Source organism: Carcharhinus amblyrhynchos, chromosome 7, assembly GCF_965287045.1.
Source record: "Carcharhinus amblyrhynchos chromosome 7, sCarAmb.v2.hapA, whole genome shotgun sequence".
In the NCBI taxonomy this organism is placed as follows: Eukaryota; Metazoa; Chordata; class Chondrichthyes; order Carcharhiniformes; family Carcharhinidae; genus Carcharhinus; species Carcharhinus amblyrhynchos.
The window spans coordinates 59,680,776-59,696,730 of record NC_137330.1 but is presented as its reverse complement, the minus strand read 5'-3'; the positions used below and the strand labels follow the sequence as shown (position 1 = coordinate 59,696,730).

The window sequence follows — 15,955 nt, the reverse complement described above, 5'->3', positions numbered from 1 at the left end:
ATGACCTGACTGAAATGTTGTTTTACTGAGAGCCACTGTAGGTCAATGACCAAGAGGGCGATAGGGGAACAGGGCTTGGTGCGAGTTAAAATAATGACAGCAAAGATAACTTCAAGTTTATGAAGGGTGAGAGATTTAATAAAACGTTTCTGGTGCTGACTTATCCATGTACAGTCAGTAAGTAAGAACTATTCTTTTTTTTAGGAACTAAAAATCCCTAAATCCCACATACTCCTACATCCTACATCCCATGGAGTAATCCTCCATGGCAGTTGGTGGAATTTGAATTCAATTAAAAATATCTGGAATTAAAAATCTAATGATGACCATGAAACCATTTGCTGATTGTCATAAAAACCCATCTTGTTCACTAATGTCCTTTAGGGAAGGAAATCAGCCGTCCTTACCTAGTCTGGTCTACATGTGACTCCAGAGCTCCTGCAATATAGTTGACTCTCAACTGCCCTCCAAGGGCAAGTAGGGATGGGCAATAAACAATGGCCAGCCAGTGATGCCCATGTCCCATGGATGAATAAAAAAAAAACTCAAACACACTTCTTTCCAGATGCTGTCATTGGAGATCAAAGTTTATGCCCTGTTCCACTTCTACAACCAAACAATTCCTTGTAACAGTGTAATCTTCAGCTCACTATTAGCAATGCAGTAGGAGATCTATTATTGTTAATATTTTTTCAAATTAATTCAGAATGGTTTTCTTCCTGAGAAGACAGATAGGTGGTTGTTTCTTTTTACTTTCTTTTGATGGTACTCTGTCACTGTTTCAGTTAAAAGAATGCAGTGTTAATGTTTATTGCTTTCACATTTTCTTCATACCAGACCAATGTGTAACACAGTAAACTGACCTGAGCTAAAACCAATGTCCTTTTCACTTCAGTGTTGCAATAAGAACATAAGAAATAGGAGCAGGAGTAGGCCATCTATCCCTTCGAGCCTGCCCCGCCATTCAATAAGATCATGGCTGATCTGAAGTGAATCAGTCCCACTTTCCTGCTTTCTCACCATAACCCTTAATTCCCTTGTCTATCAGAAACCTATCTACCCGTGACTTAAATTTATTCAGCGAGGTAGCCTCCACCACTTCAATGGGCAGAGAATTCCAGAGATTCACCACCCTTTGAGTGAAGAAGTTCCTCCTCAACTCCGATCTAAAATGCATCCCCCCCACACCTTATTTTGAGGCTGTGCCCTCTAGTTCTGCTATCCTTTCTAAGCGAGAAGAATCTCTCTACCTCTACCCTATCTATCCCCTCCATTATCTTATATGTCTCTATAAGATCCCCCCTCAGCCTTCTAAACTCCGAGTACAGACCCAGTCTATTCAATCTCTCCTCATAGGCTAACCCCCTCATCTCCGGTATCAGCCTAGTGAACCTTCTCTGTACTCCCTCCAAGGCCAATATATCCTTCCGCAAATGCGATGACCAAAACTGCACACTATACTCCAGTTGCGGACTCACCAGTACCCAGTACAGTTGCAGCAGGACCTCCTTGCTTTTATATTCTATCCCCCTCGCTATAAAGGCCAACATTCCATTCGCCTTCTTGATCACCTGCTGCACCTGCAGACTGGGTTTTTGCGATTCATGCACAAGGACCCCCAGGTCCTTCTGCACCGTAGCATGCTGTAGCAATAGACTGAGTTTTTATTACTCTTGGAGAACTAAATATTAGAATGATGTATTTGTGATGGTGAGGCACAGGGGATTGAGAAGGGATGTTAAAGAAGTGTTAAGGGGTTTGATTCAATTGAGCAAAGATTTATTTTTACTTTGTTATGATCATAGCCATCCTTAATTATAGGATTTCTTATAGGAAAATTATTCAGTGTAGTTTTATACTCTGAGATTGTTTTGAATAAAATCTTTGACTTCTGTTGTTCATGGTTACAGACTGATGAAATAACCACTCCAATCATGCATCTTTCTGTGAGACATAGTTTTTGTGAAATAAGCTGTCAGACAGAACTATTTCTCAATAGTTGCAATGCCAGATTCCCTTAGGTACAGTGCAAGATGATTAATTATGTCGGTATTCATATAGTTCATTTACAGTTCCCTAGTTCACAGAGAAAAACTCTTCCCCTAGTTGTCCAACTGCACTCCATGTTATTAGAAGATTGTTTAGTGTCAAACTAATGAATTTTTATTCCTCATAGCTTATAACCTTAGCCAATACACATGCACTATTCTTCACTAACAGGTTCGACTTCATACACAATCTATACTCACAGCTACTACTGCAATCACCAGTGGCTTTTGAATTAAAGACCAAGCAATCTGATATTTCAAATATCCACTAAATGTTGACAATGCCCAATGCAATTCATCATTATCTCTGACAACAGAAATTGAGTGAATTCCTTTTGGCAGTTGAATGTACCTTAAGCTATAGCATCAAGACACACTGATTTGATTCTTGGGCTGAGGTTTTGTCAACTGTGTGTCATTCCTGATGTTGTAACTGAGTGTGCATCATGGCGAGCCCACGCGAAAGAAGAAGAAACATAAAGACTATAGAGATGAGACTTGAACAAAAAGCGCAATAAACAAACTGCCATCTATCACTACAAATGAGGGTTCGATAAAGAGCAATTCAATACTGAAGAATGGATAAAGAAGGTGAAAAGGCTCTCAGACACCAGGACAATCTGTCATTCAACAAGGTTTTCCTCCAGCGACAGAGCCCACCACTCCTCCAATAGCAGTGAGAAAAAGAACTGGAAAGGTTTTAAAGCATCCAATCTATCTGAGCCTATGAACTCGGAGACTTGAGGAGAGGAGATAGGGTAGTAGTAATGATATAAATAAATGGGATAAACAGGGATAACTTGTAAATATATTGGATAAAGACTTTGGGGGAGGTGTAGTCTAAGGGTTAACGTGGGGCTGAGCACAAGACCACCAACACATGATGTAAGAGATCACGTGATATGCACTTAGAAGTCAGTTTGGTATTGGATAATGTCGTGTGTAGAAGTAAGTGTGGGAAAAGCTCCCATCTTGTGCCTTTACCATACCTATGTATATAGTTTCTAGCAATTAATATGTACTTACTGCTGAACTATTTAAGACTAAGAATACCTTAATAAGACCTACCAAATTATGAAAAACACCTCAACACAGCACCCTTCATTTTATTACTATGCCAACTGGGTATCCATGGGGCATTGTGATCCATCAGTGGCGGAATTGTACTCAATCGCAATCTGTAACTTCATTGGCCAGCGTACCATTCTCTCTACTATTTTACAGACAAATCAGGATTGACCCTGATTCAATAAGGAATGTAGGGGAGCATGCCATAAACAGGGATGGGCTTACCTAAAAATTAGGTGTCAACCTGTTAAGGCTACAACAGAGGACCATATACAGCAGAAGGTGCTTAGACAGAGCTAAGTGATTCCTAAACCAATGGATTACCCAGCCTAAATGATGTTGGAATTTGCAGCTAAATACTGAATTACCAAGTGGATAATCCATCTCACCCTCCTCTGGAGGCTCTCACTGTCATGAATGCCAGTCTTCAGACAATTCCATTCATTTAATGTGATGTCAAGTAACAGCTGAAGGCACTTACAGCAAAAGCCATGGGTACTAACAACATCCAAGCTGTAGGACTGAAGATTTGTGCTCTAGAACTAGCTATGCTTTGAGCCAATCTTTTTCAGTAGAGCTACAAAATTGAAATCCACTTGACAAAGTGAAAAATTGCACAGGTATGTCCTGTCCACAAAGAAGCGGGACATATCCAATCATGACGATTACTGCCCTAACAGTTTACTCTCAATCATCAGTAAAGTGAGGGAAAATGCTGTTGGCAGTGCTATCAAGCAGCACTTACTCATCAATAACCTATTCATCCCAGCATAGTTTGGGTTCTGTCAGTACCACTCAATTCTAGAGCTCATTAGACCCTTGGTCCAAGCATGGGTTAAAGAGTTGCATTCCAGAGGTGAGGTGAGAGTGACTGCCTTTGACATCAAGGCAGCATTGACCCAGTGTGGCATCAAGGAGCCCAAGCAAAACTGGTCAAAAGGAATCAGGGAGAAAACACTCAGACTTAACACAAAAGAATATAGCTGGGGTTGATGGGTGCCAATTATCTTAATTCTAGAACACTGGTCTGAGAGTTCCTCAGACCCTTAAAGCAAGCACCTCCAGCTGTTTTATTAATGACCCTGCCTCCATTATAACATCATCGGGGGGTGCTCCCAGGTGGCTGAACAATGCTCTGTTCCATTTGTAACTCCTCAGACATTGAAGTAGATCCTACAGCAAGACTGAAAGGCTCAAACTCACAAGTGGCAAGTTACCACTAATCACCTCCTGACTCTTTGAAGTCTGTCCACCATCTACAAAGCACAAGTTTGGAGTGTCATGGAATAGACTCCACTTGCCTGGATGAGTGCAGCCTGAGGAGTCACTAAGGCTGCACTCATCTAGAAAAATGCTGGTGTTGGACTGGGGTAAACACAGTAAGAAGCCTCACAACACCAGGTTAAAGTCCAACAGGTTTATTTGGCAGCACATGCCAAAGCTTTCAGAGCGCTATCCCTTCATCATGTGAGTGGGAGTTCTGTTCACAAACAAGGCATATAAAAACACAAACTCAATTTACAAAATAATGATTGGAAAGTCTTAAAGCTACAGACAATGTGAGTGGAGAGAGGGTTAAGCACAGGTTAAAGAGATGTGTATTGTCTCCAGCCAGGACAGTTAGTGAGATTTTGCAAGTCCAGGCAAGTCGTGGGGGTTACAGATAGTGCGACATGAACCCAAGATCCTGGTTCAGGCTGTCCTCATGTGTGCGGAACATGGCTACAGTCTCTGCTCAGTGACTCTGTGTTGTCGTGTGTCATGAAGGCTGCCTTGGATAATGCTTACCCGAAGATCAGAGGCCGAATGTCTGTGACAGCTGAAGTGTTCCCCAACAGCAAGAGAATAGTCTTACCAGGTGATTGTCAAGCGGTGTTCATTCATCTGTTGTCATAGCGTCTGCATGGTCTCCACAATGTACCATGCCTCGGGACATCCTTTCCTGCAGCGTATCAGGTAGACAATGTTGGCCAAGTTGCAAGTGTATGTACCGTGTACCTGATGAATGGTGTTCTCACGTGAGATGATAGCATCCATGTCGAAGATCCAGCATGTCTTGCAGAGGTTGCTGTGGCAGGGTTTGTGGTATTGTGGTCACCGTTCTCCTGAAGGCTGTATAGTTTCCTGCGGACAATGGTCTGTTTTAGGTTGTGTGGTTGTTTGAAGGCAAGAAGTGGGAGTGTGGGGATGGCCTTGGTGAGATGTTCATCTTCATCGATGACATGTTGAAGGCTCTGGAGAAGGTTTGTGAATGAACACATGAATGAACGCCATTCGACCACCACGAGGCAAGAGTGTTCTCTTCCTTTTGGGGAACACTTCAACGGTCATGGGCATTCGGCCTCTGATCTTCGGATAAATGTCCTCCAAGGTGGCCTTCACAACACACGACAACACAGAATCGCTGAGCAGAAACTGATAGCTAAGTTCTGCACACATGAGAATGGCCTCAAATGGGATCTTGGGTTCATGCTGCACTATCTGTAACCCTCATGACTTGCCTGGACTTGCAAAATCTCACTAAGTGTCCTGGTTGCAGACAATACACATCTCTTCAAACTGTGGTTAACCCTCTCTCCACTCACATTGTCTGTACCTTTAAGACTTGATTACCTGTAAAAACTCACATTCCAAATCATTATTTTGTAAATTGATTTTGTGTCTTTCTATGCCCTGTTTGTGAACAGAACTCCCACTCACCCGATGAAGGGGCAGCGCTGGGAAAACTTGTGCTTTGTGCTTCCAAATAAACCTGTTGGACTTTAACCTGCTGTTGTGAGACTTCTTACTGTGCTCATCTAGAAGGACAAGGGCAGCAGAGACCTCGGAACACCATCCCTTGAAAGTTTCTCTCCAAGTCACTCACCATCCTGACTTGGAAATATATCACTGTTATTTCACTGTTGCTGGGTCAAAGACCTGGAACTCACTCACTAAAAGCACATCAGGGACTGCAACAGGTCAAGAAGGCAATTCACTCTCACATTTTCAAAGGCAATTAAGGATGGGCAATAAAAGCTGGCCTAACCAGCCTGTAAATGAATAAAAAAAACAGCATTTAAAAACCTTGACATCATCCAGGACAAAACAGTTGATTGGCACCCCATCCACCACATTAAACATTCGCTCCCTCCACCATTGGTGCTTGATGACAGCAATAGGTGCCAAATGCAAGAGGGGCTGCATCAACTTGTCAAGCTTCCGTCAACAGCACCTTCCAAAACTGTAACCACAACCAGCGAGAAGGATAACACCACCACCTGCAAATTCCCGTACAAGACACACACTATCCTGGAACCAATGTGAAGCAGATTTTCACTGCTGCTAGCAGTCAGATCCTGAAACTCCCTTCCTAACAATACTCTGGGTATACCGGGACCACATGATCTGCAATGGGTCATGCCAGTGGCTCACCACCATCTTTTCAAGGGCAATTAACGCTAGCCTTGCTAATAACATTAATTCCCAAGAATTAAAGTAGTAATTTCCCTCTGTTCACAGGCATTACGTTCCCACAAAACTTTACAGATGGCAAAGTTGCAAGCAATGAACATGTTTTTCAAAGAGACTTAATTAGACATGTTCCAGTAAGTTGTGGTGCAGTATCTGTATAGAGCAGAGGGGGGAGCATCTGAGCCATACTGTCCAATGTTGTTCGTGCTGCACTTCAGCTCCCAATGTAGTAATCACTCAACCACAAAAAGGCTTAATTTCTACTTTCTTTTTCAAAAAAAAAACAGCATCAGCAATAAGACAAACCGTTGTTAAATCTGTGTCAGGAAGCTTCTTCCCGCCTGAATCCACAACTAACATTTAACCGGCTATAAGCCTTGGGGAAAAAGGAGAGAAAGGGTGTAATAAATCCTACCAAGGCCACCAGTCTTTTGCCACCAATCACTCTTCACTTACAGTGTGCTGGAAATACTGTTCAGCAGCTATAGAGTGCAGGTCAGCCCCGAGTCTTTCAAGGGCCGGCCTGAGTGGAACCAGCGGATTTTAAATGCTCCTCAATACGCCTCTATAGGAGAGCTTGTATTTTATGAGGGCAGATCTACTGATGACTCCCCTGTGACTAGCATAACATTCTTCCCCTTCAAGTCGGTTTCTTCCCCCCCTCCCCACCCCGATCCTTTTCCGCTGCTTAGTGATTGCCTGGATCGATTGGAGGCAGGACCAGATCAGGGGAGTGAAGCAGATTGGAGACCTTTGCTTCCAAAAGGAGCATCATAAAGCCACTGACTCCACTTCTTCTTGAGGTCTCACTTCACTCTCTTCCACTTCCACCTCGGAATCCGTGTCCTCGTTACCTGGAGGGGCAGGAGTAGTATCGACTTCCAGTCGTGATTCAAAGCTGGTAGTGGTTGTCTCCATGGCTGGTAATGAGGCTTGCACTGGCATGGGCTCCCTACCCCTAAGCTGGTCCAGGTGCTTCCTGACAATTTTTCCCTGTGCCTGGACATTATAAGAATGGGCACCATTTTCTCCATTATGATCCTGGGGATGCAACTGAGAATGTCCCTGAAGTTCCTCACGTGGACTATGTCGCCAGTTTTGAACCTTCATTCTGTCCTTGCAGAATCATAGTTCTTCTAGTTTTCTTGTTGGGACTCCAGTCTCCCCATCAGGCTTGGGAACAGTAAGCTTAATCTTGTCTGAAGCCTCTGTCTCATGAACAATTCCACTTGGGCAATTCTTGCCATTGTGCAAGGGGTAGTCCTATAGTCAAATAAAAATCATGCCAGTTTTGTCTCTACGGACACTGCGGGTTACTTCTTCATCCCAGATCGAAAAGTCTGCCAACCCATTCGATGATGGGGACAAGGTGCTGTCCTAATGTGTTTGATTTCATTGGAAAGCTTGAAGAACTGAAATTCAGTGCTTGTAAAAACAGTGTCATTGTCAGAGACAAGGACTTCAGGTATCCTGTGTGTGCAACTCTATTGTAGTTTCTCAGTGGTAACATAGAATGTGGTGGAACCCATGCAATGTACCTCCAATCATTTGGAATGTGTGCCAACTATAATTAAGAACATGGAGGCCAAAAGAGGCCCAGCGAAGTCCACATGCACTCACACCAATGGCCAACCAAGCCACATCCATGGATGCAGGGAGGATGAAGGAGAGAGTTTTTGATTCTCTTGGTATCACTCACACTGCCTGACCAAATTGATAATGTCTGCATCTCCACCATACATGGCTCGTAGCTTGCATACTCATCTTAGGAAACTCAGGGTGGCTATGGTGTAATTCCATAAGCATTGGATGTTGCCCTGGGTGAAGGACTACACATGAGTCCCAGAGAATAATGCCACCCTCAACACTGAGTTCATCTTTCTTCATTCAGTGGTGTTTCTTTCATTTGAGGGCTGTCCTCTGAATTCTCCCATACAGTATTATGCTTTTTAATTTATTCAGGATTGGGTCCTTTTGTGTCCAGTCCTTGATTTGCCTTGCAGATACCAGCAAGATGTCCAAAAAATTGAGGCTCATCCACATCTGGTAGCGAAGCCAGGCTTTTAAGAAATGGCAGACAACTCAGTGCATCGGTATTAACTATACGCACCCGGGGCAGTGATTTTGGATGTATTCATAAGCCACCAGTAATAAGGTCCAACGTTGTAACTGGGTGAAGGTAATGGGGTTATTGGTTTGTCTTTAAAAAAACTCAGCAATGGTTTACGATCAGTTACTATGATGAAGCATCTACTGTAGACATACTGATGGAATCTTTTCACGGCAAAAACAATAGCCAATCAGTCTTTCTTGATCTGGGAATACCTCCACTCAGCATCCGAGATGGTCCTAGATGCTTACACAATAGGCTTCTCTGTTCCATCTCTCCAGTGATGTGCCAGTATCGCCCCAATTCCATAAGGAGAGGCATTGCATGTCAAGATAAAGTCCTTTTTAGGGTCAAAATGGACCAAAGGTTGCTGTTTAAGATTGTTGAAAGCCTCCAGCTGGAGCACTCCTCAAGACCACCTTTGATGTTTCCATTGTAGAGTATGCAGTTAAAACACGAAATTAGGAATAAATTTCCTGTAATAATTCACTAGTCTGAGGAATAATTTCAATTCTGTGGGGCTCCTTGGAGTTGGCACCTCCTCAATAGTCCTCACCTTGTCCTGCACCAGATGAAGGTCCTTGCCATCTGCCTAATAGCCCGAATAGGTGATAGCACTTGCTTGGAAGACACATTTTTCGCTTTTCATGTGTACTATGAACTCCGAAAATCACCATACGACCTCTCCCAGGATCGGTAGGTGTTTGTGTTCCGAACTTATTGTCATCAAGACATCATCTACATACGCTATTACTTAAGGTAAAGCTTGGAGTAAGATCTCTGTGACCCATTGACGTCAAAGGGCAGGTGAGTGTACTTGTATGGGCCTTAGTGCATATCAATTGTCACGCACTTTTGGGAAGCTCATCCAATTCAAGTTTGACTTGATTTGGTTTAGTACTGTAGCATGTATTGGGATACAGTGTATTTTTTTTGCATGCTATGCAAAGCATACCGTTCATAGAGTAGTGAGAGGAGAAGGAAGGAGAGGGTGCAGAATAGCTAGAAACATTGAAACTCGTAGCAGGAGTAGGCCATTTGGCCCTTCAAGCCTACTCTGTTTGATCATGGCTGATCATTGAATTCAATATCCTGATTCCCCCATCCCCCCATCTCCCTTCAACTCCAAGAGCTATACCTAATTTCGTCTTGAAATCAGACAACGTTTTAGCCTCAACTACTCTCTGTGGTAGTGAATTCCACACATTCACCACCCTCTGGGTGAAGAAATTTCTTCTCACTTCAGTTCTAAAAGGTTTACCTCTTATCCTCAAACAATGAGCCCTAATTCTGGATTCTTCCACCTATGGGAACATTCTTTCTAAATCTATCCTGTCTAACCCTATTAGAATTTTATAAGTGTCTATGAGATCCCCTCTCACTCTGCTAAACTCCAGTGAATATAACCCTAACTGACAGTCTCTCCTCGCATGATAGACCAGCCATCCCAAAAATCAGCTTGGTAAACCTTTGCTGCACTCCCTCTATAGCAAGGACAGCCTTCCTCAACAAAAATGGTAAAAAGTCTGACAACACCAGGTTTTAGTCCAACCGATTTATTTGATAATATACTCACAAGCTTTCGAGGGGACTGCCTCTTCGTCAGGTGAATGGAGAGTTCTGGCCTCAGACAGAGCATATAAAGCACAGACAGTTTAGAGATTACTGATTAAAATGCGAATCCTTACACCTAACCTGCTGTTCAAGACCTGAAGTGGCTGATAATGTGAGTGGAAGGAGCACTGATCACAGGTTAAAGAGATGTGTATTGTCTCCAGACAGTACAGTAAGTGAGGTTTTGCAAACCCAGGCAAGTCACGGGGGTTACAGATAGTGCGACATGAACCCAAGATCCCTGTTGAGACCGTCCTCATGTGTGCGGAACTTGGCTATCAGTCTCTGTTCAGCGACTCTGCGCTGTCGTGTATCGTGAAGGCCGCCTTGGAGAATGCTTACCCGAAGGTCAGAGGCTGAATGCCCGTGACCACTGAAGTGTTCGCCAACAGGAAGGGAACAGTCTTGCCTGGTGACTGTCGAGCGATGTTCATTCATCCGTTGTCATAGCGTCTGCATGGTCTCCCCAATGTACCATGCTTCAGGACATCCTTTCTTGCAACGTATCAGGTAGACAATGTTGGCCGAGTTGCAAGAGTATTTACCATGTACCTGGTGGATGGTATTCTCACGTGTGATGATGGTATCCGTGTCGATGATCTGGCATGTCTTGCAGAGGTTGCTGTGACAGGGTTGTGTGGTATTGTGGTCACTGTTCTCCTGAAGGCTGGGTAGTTTGCTGCGAACAATGGTCTGTTTGAGGTTGTGTGGTTGTCTGAAAGCAAGAAGTGGGGGTGTGGGGATAGCCCTGGCGAGATGTTCGTCTTCATCAATGATATGTTGAAGACTCCGGAGAAGATGTCGTAGCTTCTCCGCTCCGGGGAAGTACTGGACGACAAAGGGTACTCTGTCCACTGTGTCCTGTGTTTGCCTTCTGAGGAGATCGGTGCGGTTTTTCACTGTGGCGCATCGGAACTGCCGATCTATGAGTCGAGCACCATATCCTGTTCTTACGAGGGCATCTTTCAGGGTCTGCTCGACTCATAGATCGGCAGTTCCGATGCGCCACAGCGAAAAACTGCACCAATCTCCTCAGAAGGCAAACACAGGACACAGTGGACAGAGTACCCTTCGTCGTCCAGTACTTCCCCGGAGCGGAGAAGCTACGACATCTTCTCCGGAGTCTTCAACATATCATTGATGAAGACGAACATCTCGCCAGGGCTATCCCCACACCCCCACTTCTTGCTTTCAGACAACCACACAACCTCAAACAGACCATTGTTCGCAGCAAACTACCCAGCCTTCAGGAGAACAGTGACCACAATACCACACAACCCTGTCACAGCAACCTCTGCAAGACATGCCAGATCATCGACACGGATACCATCATCACACGTGAGAATACCATCCACCAGGTACATGGTAAATACTCTTGCAACTCGGCCAACATTGTCTACCTGATACGTTGCAAGAAAGGATGTCCTGAAGCATGGTACATTGGGGAGACCATGCAGACGCTATGACAATGGATGAATGAACATCGCTCGACAGTCACCAGGCAAGACTGTTCCCTTCCTGTTGGCGAACACTTCAGTGGTCACGGGCATTCAGCCTCTGACCTTCGGGTAAGCATTCTCCAAGGCGGCCTTCACAACACACGACAGCGCAGAGTCGCTGAACAGAGACTGATAGCCAAGTTCCGCACACATGAGGACGGTCTCAACAGGGATCTTGGGTTCATGTCGCACTATCTGTAACCCCCGTGACTTGCCTGGGTTTGCAAAACCTCACTTACTGTACTGTCTGGAGACAATACACATCTCTTTAAACTGGGATCAGTACTCCTTCCACTCACATTATCAGCCACTTCAGGTCTTGAACAGCAGGTTAGGTGTAAGGATTTGCATTCTAATCAGTAATCTCTAAACTGTCTGTGCTTTATATGCTCTGTCTGAGGCCAGAACTCTCCATTCACCTGACGAAGAGGCAGTCCCCTCGAAAGCTTGTGAGTATATTATCAAATAAATAGGTTGGACTAAAACCTGGTGTTGTCAGACTTTTTACTGTGTTTACGCCAGTCCAATGCCGGCATACCCACATCATCAAAAATGCACAGAGTACACAGGTGTGGCCTCACCAACACCCTATACAACTGCAGCAAAGCATCCACATCCCTATACTCAAAACCTCTCGCAATGAAGGCCAACATACCATTTGCCTTCTTTACTGTCTGCTGTACCTGCGCACTTACTTTGAGCAACTGATGCACAAGGACATCAAAGTTTCGCTGAGTATCCATCTCTGTCAGTTTATACCCATTCAAGTGATAATTGTTATTATTATTGCTACCAAATTATTGCTACATATTATTGCTACCAAAGTGAATAACCTCACATTTATCCACATTATGCTGTATCTGCCAAGCATATGCCCAACAGTCAGCCTGTCCAAATCACACTGAAGCATCTCACCTTCACAACTCACCCTTCCACCCAACTTTGTGTCATCTGTAAATTGGGAGATAATACATTCAGTTCCCTCACAGATCCCTGCGGAACCTCACTAGTCACTGACTGCCAACCAGAAAAACACCTATTTATGCCAACTCTTTGCTTCTTATCTTCTAACAAGCTTTCTATCCATCTCAAGACATCACCTGCAATCCCTTGTGCTTTAACCTCACATAGTAGTCCGTTATGTGAGACTTTGTCAAAAGCCTTCTGGAAGTCTAAATAAACCACATCCACTGGTTCTCTCAGTTACATCCTCAAAAAATTCCAAAAGATTCTTCAAGCATGATTTTCCTTTTGTAAATCCATGCTAATTTTGTCTGATTATACACTGCTTTCCAAATGCCGATATATGAAATCCTTGCCAATGGCGAGGGTGTACAGAAAGATCAGATTAATATAGGTAGGTCCACTCAAAAGTCTGATGGCAGCAGGGAAGATATGCATGACTGATGTCCAACATTGAAAATGTTTGGCACCCTGTTAACCTAGATTGGGGGAAAGGCAAATTGTGCGGAGGGTGTGGAGAGTCTGCAGAAGGATCTAGATAGGCTGGGCGAATGGGCCAGGAAATGGCAAATGGAATTTAATGTTGGCAAGTGTGAGGTGGTCCACTTTGGTAGGAAGAATGGTAGGAAGGACTATTACTTACGTGGCGAAAAACTGCAGCAGGCGACGGTGCAGAGGGACCTCGGGGTCCTTGTGCATGAGTCGCAAAAACCCAGCCTGCAGGTGCAGCAGGTGGTCAGGAAGGCGAATGGGATGCTGGCCTTCATAGCGAGGGGGATTGAATATAAAAGTAGGGAGGTCTTGCTGCAGCTGTATAGGGCATTGGTGAGGCCGCAGCTGGAGTACTGTGTGCAGTTTTGGGCGCCGCACCTGCGCAAGGATATTTTGGCCTTGGAGGGAGTGCAGAGGAGGTTTACTAGGCTGATACCGGAGTTGAGGGGGTTGAGCTATGAGGAGAGGCTGAATAAACTAGGCTTGTACTCGTTGGAGTTTAGAAGAATGAGGGGAGATCTCATTGAGACGTATAAGATGATGAATGGGATGGATAGGATAGAGGTGGAAAGACTCTTCCCGCTCAAAAAAGACAGTAGGACTAGGGGGCACAGCCTCAAGATAAAGGGGGGGCGGTTCAGAACGGAGTTGAGGAGGAACTTCTTCACTCAAAGGGTGGTGAATCTCTGGAATTCTCTGCCCGTTGAAGTGGTGGAGGCTGCCTCGCTAAATATTTTTAAGAAGCGGGTTGATGGGTTTTTGATAAGAGAGGGGATTAAGGGTTATGGGGAGAGGGCGGGAAAGTGGAACTGAGCCACGACAGATCAGCCATGATCTTATTGAATGGCGGGGCAGGCTCGAAGGGCCAGATGGCCTACTCCTGCTCCTATTTCTTATGTTCTTATGTTCTTATGTTCTTCAACACAACGCACAGGGTATCTGTCACATTTAAAAATCCTATTGACAGTAAGCTCCTGTCTCCACAAAATCAGACCAATTTATCCAGCTTAAGGATACGATCACCAGGTACAGAACACTCCGTGAATTGTATGGGTCTTATGCCCAGCTTATCCAGACATTCCAGTCCTGACTCTGCTTTTTCCAGTAGGGAGTATGGAACTGGTCTCACTCTAAATTACTTAGGCATAGCATTGGTGTTGATGTAGATCTTGCTTTGGCTCCCCTTATTTTCCAAAACCTTCTTGGAAGACTTCAGGCCAAGCCTGAAGATCTCCAGCCATTTCGGTCAGATGTGTTGAAGCAAATCTCTCTCCATAAGGCTCGGCTTTTATCTCCATGCAATAATGAGTGCGAGTTGAATTGACTGCTGCCTATAAGTCACTAGGGTTGCTATGATGCCATTTATCTGCAATGGTTCTCTCCATGTAAGTGGCCAGCGTGGCCTTTGTGTTTTCCAAGTTCAGGAGCTGAATATCAGCTCGAAGATGATCATAAGTCTGCTGCCTGATAAGGGAGATTACAGCCCCTGAATCCACTTGTATTTTAATGGATTTACCATTACCATTTACCAACAACTCCACTATTATATGGCAACCTTTGTCATGAAGATACAATTTAATTGCAATGCCCCTGTTGCTGGTTGTGGGCCTACCTGCAAGGTATGGTCTGGAACTGGCCTTGGCCTTTTTTGAAATAGCATGCATTTTGGCTGTCCCTATATCTTAGCCTCAATTGTCACCTGCAGCAGTTGCAATAGTCCACGGTCAGGCATCTACTAGCTTCTGAAAAATGCTCCCCAGGAGTCTGAAGGATGTCCCTGATCCTCCTTGACTTGGGCCCCAACACTGTAAGGGATTCTGAGATATTTTGAGATGCCCTTGCTCTCAGTTGAGGGATGCACATTGCTTGAGGCCCTCCCTCTATTTGGCAAACATTGCTATCTGATGTCCCCTGTCATTCCTAAATCCTTTTTCAACATTCTCCAATGATAGAATTATCTCAACAGCCTTTCTTAGATTTAAGTTGGGTTGTGTCAATAATTTATTTGGACTTTCACATTGTTAATTCCTCAGACCAGTCTATCTTGCAATATATCAATCAGGGGTGACCTGAATTTACATGGACTCTGCCAATTTTCACAATCTGGTCGGAAATTCAAGTTCAACCCGCCATGTTAAAGTGGTATCGCTGGAGGATTATAGAAAGTTTTTGATTATAATAGCCTTTAACCAAGTCGTCCAATTCATGGAAGGTTTTGGAGTCAGGGACAACTGGGTAGGTCTGGTTTTTTTTTGTGCTGAAGGTGGGGACCTCGCAAGCTGTCAACAAGAAGACTTTCTGCTTCTTGTCCCACTCAATATTGTTGGCCCAAAAAAAAATATTGTTTGCAATCTGTGTATTGGGCCCAGTCTACTATACTTGCATCCGAGGCTTCAAGTTTACCAAAAAAAGACATTTTTCTGACTAGGAGATTACTTATCTTGACAGTTAATAATCCTGCTGAGGCCTTTCTTCTGTCACCCTTTATTTACAGTGTAGTTGGAATCCATTCAGTGTCTGCAGAGTGCAGGTCAGCCCTAAGTCTTTTGACTGCCGGCCTGAGTGGACCCAGCTGGTTTTGAATCCCCCACTGCTCCTTTCCTACTGGGCGAACTTCCACTTGCCTTACAGGGGATCTCATATTCGATGAGGGCTCTGGGGAGATCTATTGATGATCCTAATAATAGCGATCATAATAGAGAGGGGAA

The 15,955-nt window shown here is 44.3% G+C and overlaps 1 protein-coding gene across 1 annotated transcript in view; it reads right to left on the bottom strand.

Annotated features, from left to right (window-relative positions):
• ptchd4 (patched domain containing 4) overlaps window positions 1-15,955 on the bottom strand; it is an 81,874-nt gene that overhangs the window by 12,448 nt on the left and 53,471 nt on the right. The gene's annotated exons all lie outside the window — the stretch shown is intronic.